Below are 20,390 nucleotides of genomic sequence, written 5' to 3' on the forward strand. Positions count from 1 at the left end.
CTATGGTCCACAGGCTCCTCAGGACCGTCTGTTCCCGGATGGTCACGTTGAACTTCCAGGCTATGGAGGTGACTTCTATGAGGACTACTACGGAGCTGTCTGAGTTAGTAGTAGTACCACTAGTATTGTAATAGTTGTATCTTCACTGTCCTGCGTGACTTTTGGACTACGACTTGGTGTGTAATCAATTCCGGAGGTGTAGTCAAATAATGTATAGGAGCTTGGGATGCCTCTGATGAGATGTAACGTCTTTCATCATAGTTGTACTGTAGCCTGGGCTTGTACTAAACTATGTATGATCTGTATGACCGTTGGTATATATATGGCAGTTTTGTATTACCATGACATACGGATGAACATCTCTGCATTCCGTGTTATCCATAACATTCTGCACTTCCTTGCTAAGTTTGAGCCATCATTGTCTAAACCGTTGTCTTGTTTTCTCCTAGGATGGTCAACACCCGCAGCAACCCTGCTACCTCGGAGCAGGGGGAAGCCAGTGCAGCTAGGGGTGAAAATCTGCCTCACCCGCCTTCTCTGGCCGAAGTGATGCTGGAGGCGGAAAGAAACAAGCGTGAGACTAACCGCCTGCTAGAGCGGATTGAGCAGAACACTGCACGCCACCCACAAAATGACTTGGTGTCAATCAATGACTTTATCAAGCTGTACCCACCAAAGTTTAACCATTCCGTCGAGCCCCTCGACGCGGATGACTAGCTTCGCAGCATCACCCACAAGCTACGTTCTTCCAATGTAGCCGAAGCCGACAAGGTTACTTACGCTGCCTACCATCTCGAAGGCCCTGCTAGCCTTTGGTGGGAGAACTTCAAAGCTATGCGCCCGGTCGGCCAAATCACTACTTGGGCTGAATTCAGTGAGGCTTTCCGTGAGCATCACATTCCGGAAGGTCTCATGGATCGCAAGAGGGAGGAGTTCTGCAACTTCACCCAAGGAAGACTGACTGTGGATGCTTATAGTCATGAATTTGGGAATCTGGCACGCTATGCCCCTGAAGAGGTATCTACTGACGCTAAGAAGCAGGCAAGGTTCCGCAAGGGACTTAGCACTGAGCTTCGCCGCGATCTTCGTCTGCACGAGTGCACCTCCTTTCAGAAGTTGGTCAATAAAGCCATCAGTGCTGAGACAGGCCAGACTAATTATGACGCTTCACGCAAGCACTCCCGTGATTTTGGCTCTTCATCCGGCTCTAGAGCTCAGAAGCGCCAGGTGTGGATTCAAAGCATGGCACTACCACCCAGGTTCATCCCGAGGCCATCCTTTGAGGCGCCTCGTCCCAACCAACAATTTGCACCGCCCAAGCCCTATGGTGGCCCCGCTGCTAATGCTGCTCCACGCCCCAATGTGGTGACATGTTTTAAGTGTGGAGAGCTGGGTCACTATAGTCGAGAGTGTCCCCAGAACAACAACCCCACTCAAACTGGAAAGTCTGTTGGCCGTGGTAAGCCCGCGGGAAAGACATACTACGCCAAGCCGGTCACCACTGCCCGTGGCCATGTCAACTATGTTTCAGTCGAGGAGGCTCATGAGGATCCTAACGTCGTCCTTGGTACGCTCCTTGTTAACTGCCATCCGGCATCTGTTCTTTTCGATACTGGAGAATCTCATTCATTCATATCCGAGAACTATGCTCGATTGCACAACACGACATTCTGTGACATGCCCTCTACCATGGAAATTCAAACTCCTGGCTCTAGATGGCAAACTTCTAGAGTAAGCCATGGGAACGAAATTCTTGTCGATAGACTTGTCTTCCTTGCATCCTTAATAGCTCTCAAGTCCTCGGACATAAACATCATCTTGGGTATGGACTGGATGTCAGCTCATTATGCTAAGATTGATTGTGCCACTAGAACCGTTCAACTTACTCACCCATCGGGCAAGATAGTCAATGTCTTAACTCAAGTGGCCAAGCGCCAACTTTACTCCTTAAATGCCAACCCCCTTCCAGACCTTGAGGATGTTCCGGTAGTCCGAGACTTTCCGGATGTCTTTCCAGAAGAACTGCCAGGTGTTCCACTTGACAGGGATGTCGAGTTTGTGATAGACCTTGTTCCAGGAACCGTTCCAATTTCTAGAAGACCCTACAAGATGGCACCCTTAGAACTAGCCGAGCTTAAGAACCAACTCGATGAGTCCTTGAAAAAGGGTTTCATCCGTCCTAGTTCCTCTCCTTGGGCTTGCCCCGTCCTCTTCGTCAAGAAGAAGGATGGAACGGATCGAATGGTTGTAGATTACCGACCTGTCAACTTGGTCACCATCAAGAACAAATACCCGCTTCCCAGGATCAACGATCTGTATGATCAGCTCGCTGGATCCTTAGTCTTTTCCAAGATGGATTTGAGGTTGGGCTACCATCAAATCAAAATCAGAAATGGGGACATTCCCAAAACGGCCTTTGTTACTCGTTATGGCCAATACGAGTGCACCGTTATGTCCTTCGGTTTAACCAATGCCCCAGCCACCTTCTCCCGGTTAATGAACTTGGTTTTCATGGAGTATTTGGATAAATTTGTCGTAGTATACCTCGATGACATACTCATCTACTCCAAGAACGAAGAGGAACATGCCGAACATCTAAGGCTGGTATTGATGAAACTTCGAGAGCATCGCCTTTATGCCAAATTCTCCAAGTGTGAATTTTGGTTGCCAGAAGTGACCTATCTAGGCCATGTAACCTCTGGTAAGGGCATTGCTGTCAATCCCGAGCGAGTTCAAGCCGTCCTTGATTGGACTCCACCTGAGACGGTCAAGCAAGTTCGGAGCTTCCTTGGCTTAGCGAGCTATTGCCGCCGCTTCGTCGAGAATTTCTCCAAGGTTGCTAAACCTCTAACTGAACTCCTCAAGAAAGTTAAAATGTTCGAGTGGACTCCACAGTGTGAGTTTAGTTTTCAGGAACTGAAAAGACGCCTGACATCTGCTCCCGTACTGGTACCACCAGATTTCTCCAAGGACTTTATTATCTATTGCGACGCCTCGCGACAAGGACTAGGTTGCATACTCATGCAAGATCGTCAGGTAATTGCCTATGCTTCATGGAAATTACACCCACATGAGGACAATTATCCCACACATGATCTAGAGCTTGCAGCGGTAGTCCATGCACTTAAAACTTGGCGACATTACCTTCTCGGTAATCGTTGCGAGATCTTCACCGATCACCAAAGTTTGAAATATATCTTCACCCAACAAGATTTGAATCTCAGGCAAAGACGTTGGGTCGATTTGATCTCGGATTACGACTTAGGAATAACTTACACCCCGGGCAAAGCCAATGTCATGGCTGATGCGCTAAGTCATAAATCCTATTGTAACAACCTGATGTTAGAACAAAGTCAACCACTTCTCCACGAGGAATTTCGTATGCTTAATCTTCACATTGTTCCTCGAGGTTTTCTATCCACCCTGGTAGCGAAACCTAACCTTATGGATCAAATCATAACCGCCCAGCGGTATGATAAGGGCATATCCCGAATTAAGGAAAACATTGCTAGCGGAGTTGCTAAATGTTTTTCCATGGATAAGCGGGGTGCTGTCTTCTTCGAGAACCGTTTGGTGGTGCCCAAGAAACAACATCTGCGCCAGTTGATCCTTAAGGAAGCTCATGAATCCCCTCCCACCATTCATCCCGGTAGTACTAAAATGTATCAAGACCTACGCCAGAGGTTTTGGTGGACTAGGATGAAAAGAGAAATCGCTCAATACATTGCTAGCTGCGACGTCTGTCGTCGTGTTAAAGCAGAGCACCAACGGCCTGCTGGCACCCTTCAACCTCTGGCTATTCCCGAGTGGAAATGGGATAAAATCAGTATGGATTTCATCACTGGGTTTCCTAGGACCAAGAGAGGGAATAATGCCATCTTCGTCGTGATCGACCGTCTTTCCAAAGTAGCCCATTTCCTACCTGTTCGTGAGAGTATCACCGCTAGCCAGCTAGCCGATTTATACATCTCCCGAATAGTGTCTCTTCACGGTGTCCCATTGGAAATTAACTCAGACCGTGGGAGTCTCTTCACCTCTCGATTTTGGGAAAGTTTCCAAAATGTTATGGGAACTCGTCTCTCTTTTAGTACCGCCTTCCATCCTCAATCAAGTGGTCTAGTAGAACGAGTTAATCAAATTCTGGAAGATATGGTCCGAGCTTCTGTTATCTCGTTCGGAATGAGTTGGGAGAAATGCCTTCCATTCGCGGAGTTTGCTTATAACAATAGTTATCAAGCCAGCTAGGGCAAGGCGCCTTTCGAAGTTCTCTATGGACGAAAATGTCAAACGCCTATTAACTGGTCAGAAACCGGGGAAAGACAACTCTTTGGCCCGGATATGATTCAGGAAGCAGAAGAGCAGGTTCGCGTTATTCGTGAGAAATTGAAAACAGCCCAATCTCGTCAAAAGAGTCAATATGATCGTAAACATAAGCCTATGACTTATGAAGTCGGCGAGAAGGCTTACCTTCAGGTCACTCCGTTAAAGGGAACCCATCGTTTCGGTATCAAAGGCAAATTGGCTCCTCGTTACATTGGACACTTTCACATTCTTGCCAAACGAGGAGAAGTTGCCTACCAATTGAAACTACCTTTGCATCTTTCCAGAGTTCACGATGTCTTCCACGTTTCTCAACTCAGGTGTTGCTTCACGGATCCCATCCGTGGAGTGGACCACGAAACGCTTGATCTACAAGATAACCTCTCCTATCGGGAATATCCCGTTCGTATCCTTGATCAAGCCGAGCGTACCACTCGACGTCATAATATCAAGTTTCTCAAGGTTCAATGGTCACACCATTCCGAGAAAGAAGCCACTTGGGAAAGGGAGGATCGTCTTTGACTCGTACCCCACCTTCTTCCCGGAGGATCCTAAATCTCGGGACGAGATTCTTTTGAGTGGGGGTGAGTTGTCACACCCTAGCTAGTTCAAGCATTAGAGTGTGCATCATGTTTAAATTCCTCTTAAATTTGAAATGGGGAAGGCAGAAACCCCCAACACCCCCATGGAAACAACTAGGGTTTACTAAAATTATTTTCAATGAACCTGAAATGCCCTTCAAAAAAGTTCACCCTCTTTGTCTTGGGTTAGAACCTCTGGCAAAATTGGTGCACAATTTTCTAGGTCAACAGAAGGTCATTGAATTAAATCATAAGTATTTGAATTTGGGCATTTAAATGCTATAAAATAATTTAAATGCTCAAATAATTCTGGAAATAAATGTTTACCTGTGCTGGCCCAGCCCACCTGGCTCGGCCCAGCCGACTGGCCTTGCCAGTCGTCGTCCTCCTCCTGCCAGAAGGACGACGAGCGCGTGGCCGGCGCCCGCGGCCACACGCCGGCCACCTCCTGCTTCTGCCGACGCCCTGGAGACGTCCAGGGATGCCATGCCGACCCCTACGTTCCCCTCTCATCCTCCCTCACTCTCCCCCTCGTCTCCCTCACCCTCTCCCGTGATGGCCGAGCGCGGTCCTCGCCGCCGTTCGCCGTAGACGTCACCAGAGCCACCCCCTCGCCCCTCCGACGAGCCCAATAGCTCCGCCTCGTCGCCCTGGACCTCTCCGCTGACCCACGCGGCTCCAAACGCCGCCGAACGCCGTCTTTGCCCTCTTCTTCAACCTCGGGCACCCGAGCCGTCTCCGGTCGATTCGCCGCCGCCAGGACCTCCCCGAGCTCGCTGACCCCCTCTCCGACCCCGCTGTGAGGTCCTCTTCCTCTTCCCCTAGCTCCCGTGCTCGTTTGGCCTCTGTAGTCGCCACTTCCACCGCACCCGAAAGCTCCCCGCCACCGGCCATGGCGCCATCGTGGCTAGAGCCATAGTGGCTCGAAGCCAAGCTCACCGTTGTGCTCAGCGCAGCACCAGGAGCCCGTAGCCACCACCAGCTCCTTCTCCCGTGCACCGTAGCGTCGAACCCAACCCCGTCCGAACTTCGGCCGCTGCTATCGAGCTCACCGGTGTCGTTTCCGGCGTCCCCGTGTCCAACCACTTGCACCACTGGATGCGGCAGCTCCCCAGCTACGCGTAGCACGTCTCCACCCACGATTTGGTCACCGGAGGACCAAATCCGAAGCCCTCCGCCGTCTCCGCCTCGCCGGCGACTCAACGCCGGCGGGATTAGCCCCGCTGACCAGGGGTTTGACCCCAGGTTGACTCCCCTGAGTCAATGACAAGTGGGCCCCCTTCTGCTAACTAAATCAAATTAGTTTTAACTAAAAATAATTAGTTTAATTAACTACTGACATGCGGGACCCAGCAGTCAGGTTTGACCTGGACGTCCCCGTTGACCACTGACATCACCCTGACGTAATGCTGACGCAGTAATTAATTACTGGAATTATTCTTATACAGGAAATTCCAAAAAATAGTCAAAACTTCTAAAAATCATAGAAAATCAACCATAGCTCCAAATGGAAAGATTTATATATGAAAAATGATCAGAAAAATTCAATCTATCCATCTGTAATGGTTTCATGCAAGACAAAACAAGTTAACCTTGCTGTTTAAGCAGAATAAGGTAATACGCTAATGTGGCTATGTTAAATGAACTAACATTTGAACCTTTGGTTCAAATAAGCACATTCCTTTCTGTTATAGCTTGCATTAGGCCAAGACACATTCATATTGCCATGTCATAGCATGCATCATATTGTTGCATATCGTCATGTGTTGATTGTGTTCCGATGTGTTCTTCGTGGTAGGTTCTGCCTCCGAGGATATTCACGAGTATCCAACTGAAGGGTAGTATCCCACTCCCACTCCATCAGGCAAGCAACCCATTGATCATTCCGATACAAACCCATGTTCTCACTTCTGCTCTTGTTTACTGCATTAAGACAACGCAATTCAAACTGCTGTTTGCTATGGTAGTTGAACCCTTATCCTCTGCATGACCTGTCATTGCCACAGTAACTAGATGAAACCCACTAGCATGTGTAGGAGTTGATTAAGCCATGTATGTGATTCCTACCTTGCTATGCCTGCTATGCTTAGAGTTGTGTCAGGTCTGGTTCATCTGGGTGATGGGCTAGAGTGAAATGCTTATGTCGGTAATATGAGGGATGTGTTGAACATGTTTTGGTAAAGGTGTCGATGAGAGGCCATGTAGGAGTACATGGTGGGTTGTTTCATTGAGGCCGTCCCTAAGAACATCTGTATGTGTGATTTAAGATTCAGCTACTACCATGCATTGGGATCCTTAATTGACCCTCTCGGCTTCTTAATCACCCTAGTACTCTGTCCAGGAGTTGCAAATAGTTTCTAGTGTTTGTAGGTTATGTGTTGGCGGCCGTGCGTAGCGCTGACCCTAGGGGTGGGCTATGTTGCGGTAGATACATCGTGGCCGGGTATGCCGGGCGCCCGTTTGGCGTCTCGGGACCCTGTTCACATCGTTCGGGGCCGTATGTGGAAACCTCAGCCGGACTCCCTGCGGATGGAACCTGGATAGGCGATAAACCTGGACTAGAGACTTAAGTGTTTAGGTAGGCCGTGGCCGACACCCTCGCTGGGCTTCCGCTTGAAGGTTGCCGAGTACATGTCGTGTAAACGGCGGTAAGTGGTGAAAGCGTGTACGAAGAAGTACACCCCTGTAGGGTATAAAACTATTCGAATAGCCGCGTCTGCAGTAAAGGACTACTTGGTTGCCTATACAGTTCATAGAAAAGTTAATGGATACTACTAAAAGACTCAAGATAAGTGTGAGTACCGAGGATGGCCCTCTCGTAGAATGACGAGAGAGGATTCCCGGTGGAGTATTGTGTTGGTGAGTAGTGGACTCATGTGCAAAACTATTTTACTAGTGCAGTTCAGTAGGATAGTTTAGCCAAGAGTCAAAGCTGGCTTGCTGCAATAACCCCACCACCTTCTTGAGAATGAGCATGTATATTAGGTTCTGATGTAAGACTTGCTGAGTACCTTTGTACTCATGTTTGCTTAATTACTGTTTTCAGACGACAACACCGCCCCCTCCGATGGGTTCTACGTAGACCTTGACGTCGACGAGTGACTAGCCACCCAGGTGGTGATCCTGGCCATGGAGGGCCCTATGTAGATAGACAGGCTTCGAGAAGCCTTCTTTCTTTCTAGAGTCTGTACTCAGACTAGTTGCTTCCGCATGTGCTTGTATGATTGTATGACTTGAGTGTCGGGTCATGTGACCCCTATCTGTATGAACATGTTATGTATGGCTCCCTGGAGCCTTTAAATAAAGTACTTGAGTTGTAGAGTTTTGTTGTGATGCCATGTTGTATGTACTCATATCGGGCATATTGTGTGTATGATTGAAATGCTTGGTATGAGTGGGATCCGGCAATCTAGTTGTTTATCCTTGGCATCCTTTCTTATGGGGAAATGTAGTCTAGTGTTCCTCGAGCCATAGTAGTCCGCTACAGCCCGGTTCACCGGAGTCCTGCTAGCCCAGCACTACTTCTCAGGACACATGACTGGCCGGCATGTGTTTCACTTTGTTCCTATGTCCGTCCCTTCAGGGAAACGTCACGCAGTGATATCCGGAGTCGTGCCTAGCCTACTATAGCCCGGGTTCCCCGGAGTCCTGTTAGCCCAGTGCTACAGCCCGGAATCACTCGCTAATGACCGACATGCTCGACGTGATTCATGTATGCCTGTCTCCATAGGTCTGTGCCGCTTTGGGTTCACGACTAGCCATGTCGGCCCGGGTTCTCTGTCATATGGATGCTAGCGACACTATCATATACATGAGCCAATAGGCGCAAACGGTCCCGGGCCATGGTAAGGCGACACCCGTGGGATACCGTGCGTGAGGCCGCAAAGTGATATGAGGTGTTACCGGCTAGATCGATGTGGCTTGGAATCGGGGTCCTGACAACAAGATCATGGTGATGCATAGCAACGAGAGGGGAGAGTGTGATCTATGTACCCTTGTAGATCGACAACGGAAGCGTTAGCACAACGTGGTTTATGTAGTCGTACGTCTTCACGGCCCGACCGATCAAGCACCGAAACTACGGCACCTCCGAGTTCTAGCACACGTTCAGCTCGATGACGATCCCCGGACTCCGATCCAGCAAAGTGTCGGGGAAGAGTTCCGTCAGCACGACGGCGTGGTGACGATCTTGATGTACTACCGTCGCAGGGCTTCGCCTAAGCACCGCTACAATATTATCGAGGACTATGGTGGAAGGGGGCACCGCACACGGCTAAGAATATGATCACGTGGATCAACTTGTGTCTCTAGGGGTGCTCCCTGCCTCCGTATATAAAGGATCAAGGGGGGGGGTGCGGCCGGCCAGGAGAGGGCGCGCCAGGAGGAGTCCTACTCCCTCCGGGAGTAGGATTCCCCCCCTTTCCTAGTTGGAATAGGATTCGGGAGGGGGGAAAGAGGAGAGAGAGAAGGAAGGGGGGCGCCGGCCCCCTCTCCTTGTCCTATTCGGACTAGGGGGTAGGGGCGCACGGCCCAGCCCTGGCCACCTCTCCTCTCTTCCACTAAGGCCCACTAAGGCCCATATACCTCCCGGGGGGTTCCGGTAACCTCCCGGTACTCCGGTAAAATCCCGATTTCACCCGGAACACTTCCGATATCCAAATGTAGGCTTCCAATATATCAATCTTTATGTCTCGACCATTTAGAGACTCCTTGTCATGTACGTGATCACATCTGGGACTCCGAACAAACTTCGGTACATCAAAATGCATAAACTCATAATATAACTATCATCGAAACCTTAAGCGTGCGGACCCTACGGGTTCGAGAATAATGTAGACATGACCGAGACATGTCTCCGGTCAATAACCAATAGCGGAACCTGGATGTTCATATTGGTTCCTACATATTCTACGAAGATCTTTTAACGGTCAGACCGCATAACAACATACGTTGTTCCCTTTGTCATCGGTATGTTACTTGCCCGAGATTCGATCGTCGGTATCTCAATACCTAGTTCAATCTCGTTACCGGCAAGTCTCTTTACTCGTTCCGTAATACATCATCTCACAACTAACTCATTAGTTGCAATGCTTGCAAGGCTTATGTGATGTGCATTACCGAGAGGGCCCAGAGATACCTCTCCGACAATCGGAGTGACAAATCCTAATCTCGAAATACGCCAACCCAACATGTACCTTTGGAGACACCTGTAGAGCACGTTTATAATCACCCAGTTACGTTGTGACGTTTGGTAGCACACAAAGTGTTCCTCCGGTAAACGGGAGTTGCATAATCTCATAGTCATAGGAACATGTATAAGTCATGAAGAAAGCAATAGCAACATACTAAACGATCGGGTGCTAAGCTAATGGAATGGGTCATGTCAATCAGATCATTCACCTAATGATGTGATCCCGTTAATCAAATAACAACTCTTTTTCCATGGTTAGGAAACATAACCATGTTTGATTAACGAGCTAGTCTAGTAGAGGCATACTAGTGACACTCTGTTTGTCTATGTATTCACACATGTATTATGTTTCCGGTTAATACAATTCTAGCATGAATAATAAACATTTATCATGATATAAGGAAATAAATAATAAATTTATTATTGCCTCTAGGGCATATTTCCTTCAGTCTCCCACTTGCACTACAGTCAATAATCTAGATTATACAGTAATGATTCTAACACCCATGGAGCCTTGGTGCTGATCATGTTTTGCTCGTGGAAGAGGCTTAGTCAACGGATCTTCTACATTCAGATCCGTATGTATCTTGCAAATCTCTATGTCTCCCACCTGGACTAGATCCCGGATGGAATTGAAGCGTCTCTTGATGTGCTTGGTTCTCTTATGAAATCTGGATTCCTTTGCCAAGGCAATTGCACCAGTATTGTCACAAAAGATTTTCATTGGACCCGATGCACTAGGTATGACACCTAGATCGGATATGAACTCCTTCATTCGGACTCCTTCGTTTGCTACTTCCGAAGCAGCTATGTATTCCGCTTCATACGTAGATCCCGCCACGACGCTTTGTTTAGAACTGCACCAACTGACAGCTCCACCGTTTAATGTAAATACGTATCTGGTTTGCGATTTAGAATCGTCCGGATCAGTGTCAAAGCTCGCATCGACGTAACCACTTACGATTAGCTCTTTGTCACCTCCATAAACGAGAAACATATCCTTAGTCCTTTTCAGGTATTTCAGGATGTTCTTGACCGCTGTCCAGTGATCCACTCCTGGATTACTTTGGTACCTCCCTGCTAGACTTATAGCAAGGCACACATTAGGTCTGGTACACAGCATTGCATACATGATAGAGCCTATGGCTTAAGCATAGGGAACATCTTTCATTTTCTCTCTATCTTCTGCAGTGGTCGGGCATTGAGTCTGACTCAACTTCATACCTTGTAACACAGGCAAGAACCCTTTCTTTGCTTGATCCATTTTGAACTTCTTCAAAACTTTGTCTAGGTATGTGCTTTGTGAAGGTCCAATTAAGCATCTTGATCTATCTCTATAGATCTTAATGCCTAATATGTAAGCAGCTTCACCGAGGTCTTTCATTGAAAAACTCTTATTCAAGTATCCCTTTATGCTATCCAGAAATTCTATATCATTTCCAATTAGTAATATGTCATCCACATATAATATCAGAAATGCTACAGGGCTCCCACTCACTTTCTTGTAAATTCAGGCTTCTCCAAAAGTCTGTACAAAACCAAATGCTTTGATCACACTATCAAAGCGTTTATTCCAACTCCGAGAGGCTTGCACCAGTCCATAAATGGATCACTGGAGCTTGCACACTTTGTTAGCTCCCTTTGGATCGACAAAACCTTCTGGTTGCATCATATACAACTCTTCTTCCAGAAATCCATTCAGGAATGCAGTTTTGACATCCATCTGCCAAATTTCATAATCATAAAATGCGGCAATTGCTAACATGATTCGGACAGACTTAAGCTTCGCTACGGGTGAGAAGGTATCATCGTAGTCAATCCCTTGAACTTGCCATAAACCTTTTGCGACAAGTCGAGCTTTGTAGACAGTAATATTACCGTCAGCGTCCGTCTTCTTCTTGAAGATCCATTTATTCTCAATTGCTTGCCGATCATTGGGCAAGTCAACCAAAGTCCATACTTTGTTCTCATACATGGATCCCATCTCAGATTTCATGGCTTCAAGCCATTTTGCGGAATCTGGGCTCACCATCGCTTCTTCATAGTTCGTAGGTTCATCATGATCTAGTAGCATGACTTCCAGAACAGGGTTACCATACCACTCTGGTGCGGATCTTACTCTGATTGATCTACGAGGTTCAGTAGTATCTTGCTCTGAAGTTTCATGATCATCATCATTAGCTTCCTCCCTAATTGGTGTAGGTGTCACAGAAACAGGTTTCTGTGATGTACTACTTTCCAATAAGGGAGTAGGTACAGTTACCTCGTCAAGTTCTACTTTCCTCCCACTCACTTCTTTCGAGAGAAACTCCTTCTCCAGAAAGTTTCCAAATTTAGCAACAAAAGTCTTGCCTTCGGATCTGTGATAGAAGGTGTATCCAATAGTTTCCTTTGGATATCCTATGAAGACACATTTTTCCGATTTGGGTTCGAGCTTATCAGGTTGAAGCTTTTTGACATAAGCATCGCAGCCCCAAACTTTCAGAAACGACAACTTTGGTTTCTTGCCAAACCACAGTTCATAAGGCGTCGTCCCAACGGATTTTGATGGTGCCCTATTTAACGTGAATGCGGCCGTCTCTAGAGCGTATACCCAAAATGATAGCGGTAAATCAGTAAGAGACATCATAGATCGTACCATATCTAGTAAAGTACGATTACGATGTTCGGACACACCATTACGCTGTGGTGTTCCAGGTGGCGTGAGTTGCGAAACTATTCCACATTGTTTCAAATGTACACCAAACTCGTAACTCAAATATTCTCCTCCACGATCAGATCGTAGGAATTTTATTTTCTTGTTACGATGATTTTCAACTTCACTCTGAAATTCTTTGAACCTTTCAAACGTTTCAGACTTGTGTTTCATTAAGTAGATATACCCATATCTGCTTAAGTCATCTGTGAAGGTGAGAAAATAACGATATCCGCCACGAGCCTCAACATTCATTAGACCACATACATCTGTATGTATGATTTCTAACAAATCTGTTGCTCTCTCCATAGTACCGGAGAATGGTGTTTTTGTCATCTTACCCATAAGGCACGGTTCGCAAGTACCAAGTGATTCATAATCAAGTGGTTCCAAAAGCCCATCAGTATGGAGTTTCTTCATGCGCTTTATACCGATATGACCTAAACGGCAGTGCCACAAATAAGTTGCACTATCATTATCAACTCTGCATCTTTTGATTTCAACACTATGAATATGTGTGTCACTACTATCGAGATTTAATAAGAATAGACCACTCTTTAAGGGTGCATGACCATAAAAGATATTACTCATGTAAATAGAACAACCATTATTCTCTGATTTAAATGAATAACTGTCTCGCATCAAACAAGATCCAGATATAATGTTCATGCTTAACGCTGGCACCAAATAACAATTATTTAGGTCTAATATTAATCCCGAAGGTAGATGTAGAGGTAGCGTGCCGACTGCGATCACATCGACTTTGGAACCATTTCCCACGCGCATCGTCACCTCGTCCTTAGCCAATCTTCTCTTAATCTGTAGTCCCTGTTTCGAGTTGCAAATATTAGCAACAGAACCAGTATCAAATACCCAGGTGCTACTGCGAGCATTAGTAAGGTACACATCAATAACATGTATATCACAGATACCTTTGTTCAGCTTGCCATCCTTCTTATCCGCCAAATACTTGAGGCAGTTCCGCTTCCAGTGACCAGTCTGCTTGTAGTAGAAGCACTCAATTTCAGGCTTAGGTCCGGGTTTGGGTTTTTTCTCTTGAGCAGCAACTTGCTTGCTGTTCTTTTTGAAGTTCCCCTTCTTCTTCCCTTTGCCCTTTTTCTTGAAACTAGTGGTCTTGTTGACCATCAACACTTGATGCTCCTTCTTGATTTCTACCTCCGCAGCTTTCAGCATTGCGAAGAGCTTGGGAATAGTCTTATTCATCCCTTGCATATTATAGTTCATCACGAAGCTCTTGTAGCTTGGTGGCAGTGATTGGAGAATTCTGTCAATGACGCAACCATCTGGAAGATTAACTCCCAATTGAATCAAGTGATTATTATACCCAGACATTTTGAGTATATGCTCACTGACAGAACTGTTCTCCTCCATCTTGCAGCTATAGAATTTATTGGAGACTTCATATCTCTCAATCCGGGCATTTGCTTGAAATATTAACTTCAACTCCTGGAACATCTCATATGCTCCATGACGTTCAAAACGTCGTTGAAGTCCCGATTCTAAGCCGTAAAGCATGGCACACTGAACTATCGAGTAGTCATCAGCTTTGCTCTGCCAGGCGTTCATAACATCTGGTGTTGCTCCAGCAGTAGGCCTGGCACCCAGCGGTGCTTCCAGGACGTAATTCTTCTGTGCAGCAATGAGGATAATCCTCAAGTTACGGACCCAGTCCGTGTAATTGCTACCATCATCTTTCAACTTTGCTTTCTCAAGGAACGCATTAAAATTCAACGGAACAACAGCACGGGCCATCTATCTACAATCAAACATGAATAAGCAAGATACTATCAGGTACTAAGTTCATGATAAATTTAGGTTCAATTAATCATATTACTTAAAGAACTCCCACTTAGATAGACATCCCTCTAATCCTCTAAGTGATTACGTGATCCAAATCAACTAAACCATGTCCGATCATCACGTGAGATGGAGTAGCTTCATTGGTGAACATCACTATGTTGATCATATCTACTATATGATTCACGCTCGACCTTTCGGTCTCCGTGTTCCGAGGCCATATCTGTATATGCTTGGCTCGTCAAGTATAACCTAAGTATTCCGCGTGTGCAACTGTTTTGCACCCGTTGTATTTGAACGTAGAGCCTATCACACCCGATCATCACGTGGTGTCTCAGCACGAAGAACTTTCGCAACGGTGCATACTCAGGGAGAACACTTCTTGATAATTAGTGAGAGATTATCTTATAATGCTACCGTCAATCAAAGCAAGATAAGATGCATAAAAGATAAACATCACATGCAATCAATATAAGTGATATGATATGGCCATCATCATCTTGTGCTTGTGATCTCCATCTTCGAAGCACCGTCATGATCACCATCGTCACCGGCGTGACACCTTGATCTCCATCGTAGCATCGTTGTCGTCTCGCCAATCTTATGCTTCCATGACAATCGCTACCGCTTAGTGATAAAGTAAAGCATTACAGCGTGATTGCATTGCATACAATAAAGCGACAACCATATGGCTCCTGCCAGTTGCCGATAACTCGGTTACAAAACATGATCATCTCATACAATAAAATTTAGCATCATGTCTTGACCATATCACATCACAACATGCCCTGCAAAAACAAGTTAGACATCCTCTACTTTGTTGTTGCAAGTTTTACGTGGATGCTACGGGCTTAAGCAAGAACCAATCTTACCTATGCATCAAAACCACAACGATAGTTTGTCAAGTTGGTGCTGTTTTAACCTTCGCAAGGACCGGGCGTAGCCACACTCGGTTCAACTAAAGTTGGAGAAACTGTCACCCGCTAGCCACCTTTGTGCAAAGCACGTCGGGAGAACCGGTCTCGCGTAAGCGTACGCATAATGTCGGTCCGGGCCGCTTCGTCCAACAATACCATCGAACCAAAGTATGACATGCTGGTAAGCAGTATGACTTATATCACCCACAACTCACTTGTGTTCTACTCGTGCAAATAACATCAACACATAAAACCTAGGCTCGGATGCCACTGCTGGGTTACGTAGTAATTTCAAAAAAATTCCTATGCACACGCAAGATCATGGTGATGCATAGCAACGAGAGGGGAGAGCGTGATCTACGTACCCTTGTAGATCGACAACGGAAGCGTTAGCATAACGTGGTTGATGTAGTCGTACGTCTTCACGGCCCGACCGATCAAGCACCGAAACTACGGCACCTCCGAGTTCTAGCACACGTTCAGCTCGATGACGATCCCCGAACTCCGATCCAGCAAAGTGTCGGGGTAGAGCTCCGTCAGCCCGACGGCGTGGTGACGATCTTGATGTACTACCATCGCAGGGCTTCGCCTAAGCACCGCTACAATATTATCGAGGACTATGGTGGAAGGGGGCACCGCACACGGCTAAGAATATGATCACGTGGATCAACTAGTGTCTCTAGGGGTGCTCCCTGCCTCCGTATATAAAGGATCAAGGGGGGGTGCGGCCGGCCAGGAGAGGGCGCGCCAGGAGGAGTCCTACTCCCTCCGGGAGTAGGATTCCCCCCCTCTCCTAGTTGGAATAGGATTCGGGAGGGAGGAAAGAGGAGAGAGAGAAGGAAGGGGGGCGCCGGCCCCCTCTCCTTGTCCTATTCGGACTAGGGGGGGGCACACGGCCCAGCCCTGGCCACCTCTCCTCTCTTCCACTAAGGCCCACTAAGGCCCATATACCTCCTGGGGGGTTCCGGTAACCTCCCGGTACTCCGGTAAAATCCCGATTTCACCCGGAACACTTCCGATATCCAAATATAGGCTTCCAATATATCAATATTTATGTCTCGACCATTTCGAGACTCCTCGTCATGTCCGTGATCACATCCGGGACTCCGAACAAACTTCGGTACATCAAAATTCATAAACTCATAATATAACTGTCATCGAAACCTTAAGCGTGCGGACCCTACGGGTTCGAGAACAATGTAGACATGACCGAGACATGTCTCCGGTCAATAACCAATAGCGGAACCTGGATGCTCATATTGGTTCCTACATATTCTACGAAGATCTTTTATCGGTCAGACCGCATAACAACATACGTTGTTCCCTTTGTCATCGGTATGTTACTTGCCCGAGATTCGATCGTCGGTATCTCAATACCTAGTTCAATCTCATTACCGGCAAGTCTCTTTACTCGTTTCGTAATACATCATCTCACAACTAACTCATTAGTTGCAATGCTTGCAAGTCTTATGTGATGTGCATTACCGAGAGGTCCCAGAGATACCTCTCCGACAATCGGAGTGACAAATCCTAATCTCGAAATACGCCAACCCAACATGTACCTTTGGAGACACCTGTAGAGTACCTTTATAATCACCCAGTTACGTTGTGACGTTTGGTAGCACACAAAGTGTTCCTCCGGTAAACGGGAGTTGCATAATCTCATAGCCATAGGAACATGTATAAGTCATGAAGAAAGCAATAGCAACATACTAAACGATCGGGTGCTAAGCTAATGGAATGGGTCATGTCAATCAGATCATTCACCTAATGATGTGATCCCGTTAATCAAATAACAACTCTTTGTCCATGGTTAGGAAACATAACCATCTTTGATTAACGAGCTAGTCTAGTAGAGGCATACTAGTGACACTCTGTTTGTCTATGTATTCACACATGTATTATGTTTCCGGTTAATACAATTCTAGCATGAATAATAAACATTTATCATGATATAAGGAAATAAATAATAACTTTATTATTGCCTCTAGGGCATATTTCCTTCAGGAAGGACAGTACCCAAGCACCGGTCCACCCACATATCAAATTATTAAAGTACCGAACGCGAATCATATGAACGTGATGAAAACTAGCTTGACGATAATTCCCATGTGCCCTCGGGAGTGCTTTCCTTTATATAAGAGTTTGTCCAGGCTTGTCCTTTGCTACAAAAAGGATTGGGCCATCTTGCTGCACCTTATTTACTTTTATTACTTGTTACCCATTACAAATTACCTTATCACAAAACTATCTGTTACCGATAATTTCAGTGCTTGCAGAGAATACCTTGCTGAAAACCGCTTCTCATTTCCTTCTGCTCCTCGTTGGGTTCGACACTCTTACTTATCGAAAGGACTACGATAGATCCCCTACACTCGTGGGTCATCAAGACTCTTTTCTGGCGCCGTTGCCGGGGAGTGAAGCGCCTTTGGTAGGTGGAATTTGGTAAGGAAAATTTTTATATAGTGTGCTGAAATTTACTGTCACTTGTTACTATGGAACATAATCCTTTAAGGGGCTTGTTCGGGGTATCTTCACCCGGACCAGTAGAGCAAAGAGTTGCTCCTCAACCTACTGAACCTACTAAAAATGTTACTTTGAAATTCCTTCGGGTATGATAGAGAAACTGCTAGCTAATCCTTTCATAGGTGATGGAATAGTACATCCCGATTTGCACCTAATCTATGTGGATGAAGTTTGTGGATTATTTAAGCTTGCAGGTATGCCCGAGGATGTTATCAAGAATAAGGTATTCCCTTTATCTTTGAAGGGAGAGGCATTTACATGGTTTAGACCATGTGATGATATGGGATCATGGAACTACAACCGATTGAAATTGGAATTTCATCAGAAGTTTTATCCTATGCATCTTGTTCATCGTGATCATAATTATATATACAATTTTTGGCCTCGCGAAGGAGAAAGCATCGCTCAAGCTTGGGGGAGGCTTAATTCAATGTTATATTCATGCCCCAATCATGAGCTCTCAAAATAAATGATTATTCAAAAAAATTATGCTTGGCTTTCTCTCAGTAATCTATCCATGCTCGATACTTCTTGTACTGGATCTTTTATGATGAAGACTACCGAATTCAAATGGGATTTATTGGAAAGAATTAAACGCAACTCTGAAGATTGGGATCTCGATGAAGGTAAGGAGTCAGGTATAACACCTAAGTTTGATTGTGTTAATTTTTTTGTGGATACCGATGTTTTCCGTGAATTTAGCACTAAATATGGACTTGACTCTGAGATAGTAGCTTCTTTCTATGAATTCTTTGCTACTCATGTTGATCTCCCTAAGGAGAAGTGGTTTAAATATAATCCTCCCATTGAAGTAAAAGTAGTTGAACCTATTAAAGTTGAAGAAAAGACTATCACTTATAATGATCCTGTTGTTCCCACTGCTTATATTGAGAAACCATCTTTCCCTGTTAGAATAAAGGATCATGCGAAAGCTTCAACTGTGGTTCATAAGAGTAATACTAGAACACCTACTTCCTCTGAGGAAATTAAAGTTGAACCTAGTGTTGCTATGGTTAAAGATCTCTTGGCCGATAATATTGATGGGCATGTTATGTACTTCTGTGATGAAGCTGCTAGAATTGCTAGACCCAATACTAAAAATAAACATAGACCTGTTGTAGGCATGCCTGTTATTTTTGTTAAAATAGGAGATCAATGCTATCATGGATTATGTGAATGGGTGCTAGTGCAAGTGCAATACCCCATTCCTTATATAAAGAAATTATGCATGGTATTGCACCTGCTGAGATAGAGGAAATTGATGTTACACTTAAGCTTGCCAATAGAGATACTATTTCACCGGTTGGGATTGTTAGAGATGTTGAAGTATTGTGTGGGAAAGTTAAATATCCTGCTGATTTTCTTGTTCTTGGTTCCCCACAAGATGACTTTTGTCCCATTATATTTAGTAGACCCTTCTTGAATACTGTTAATGCTAAGATAGACTGCAATAAGGATATTGTTTCTGTTGGTTTAGGGGATATGTCTCATGAATTTAATTTTGCTAAATTTCGTAGACAACCCCATGATAAAGAATTGCCTAGTAAAGATGAAATTATTGGTCTTGCTTCTATTGCCGTGCCTCCTAATGATCCTTTAGAACAATATTTGCTAGACCATGAAAATGATATGTTTATGAATGAAAGAAGGGAAATAGATGAAGTATTCTTTAAACAGGGACCTATTTTGAAACACAACTTGCTTGTTGAAATCCTAGGGGATCCTCCTCCACCCAAGGGTGATCCCGTGTTTGAGCTTAAACCTTTACCTGATACTCTTAAATATGCTTATCTTGATGAGAAAGAGATATATCCTATTATTATTAGTGCTAACCCTTCAGAACATGAAGAAAAGAAATTATTGAAAACTCTGAAGAAGCACTATGCTGCTATTGGATATACTCTTGATGATCTTAAGGGCATGCGGAGAAAGACGCGAAACCGGTTGTTGCTCACCAACGACGGTTAAATCCTAAGATGAAAGAAGTGGTAAGAAAAGAAATACTGAAGCTTCTGGAGGCAGGTATAATTTATCCCGTTGCTGATAGTCAGTGGGTAAGTCCTGTCCATTGTGTCCCTAAGAAGGGAGGTATTATTGTTGTTCCTAATGATAAAGATGAATTGATCCCACAAAGAATTGTTACAGGTTATAGAATGGTAGTTGATTTCCGCAAATTAAATAAAGCTACTAAAAAGGATCATTACCCATACCTTTTATTGATCAAATTCTAGAAAGATTACCCAAACATACACAATTTTGCTTTCTAGATGGTTATTCTGGTTTCTCTCAAATACCTGTGTCAAAAGAGGATCAAGAAAAGACAACTTTCACTTGCCCTTTTG

This window comes from Triticum urartu, chromosome 4A, assembly GCF_056163025.1.
Source record: "Triticum urartu cultivar PI428250 chromosome 4A, HENAU_Tu73, whole genome shotgun sequence".
Classification (NCBI taxonomy): domain Eukaryota; kingdom Viridiplantae; phylum Streptophyta; class Magnoliopsida; order Poales; family Poaceae; genus Triticum; species Triticum urartu.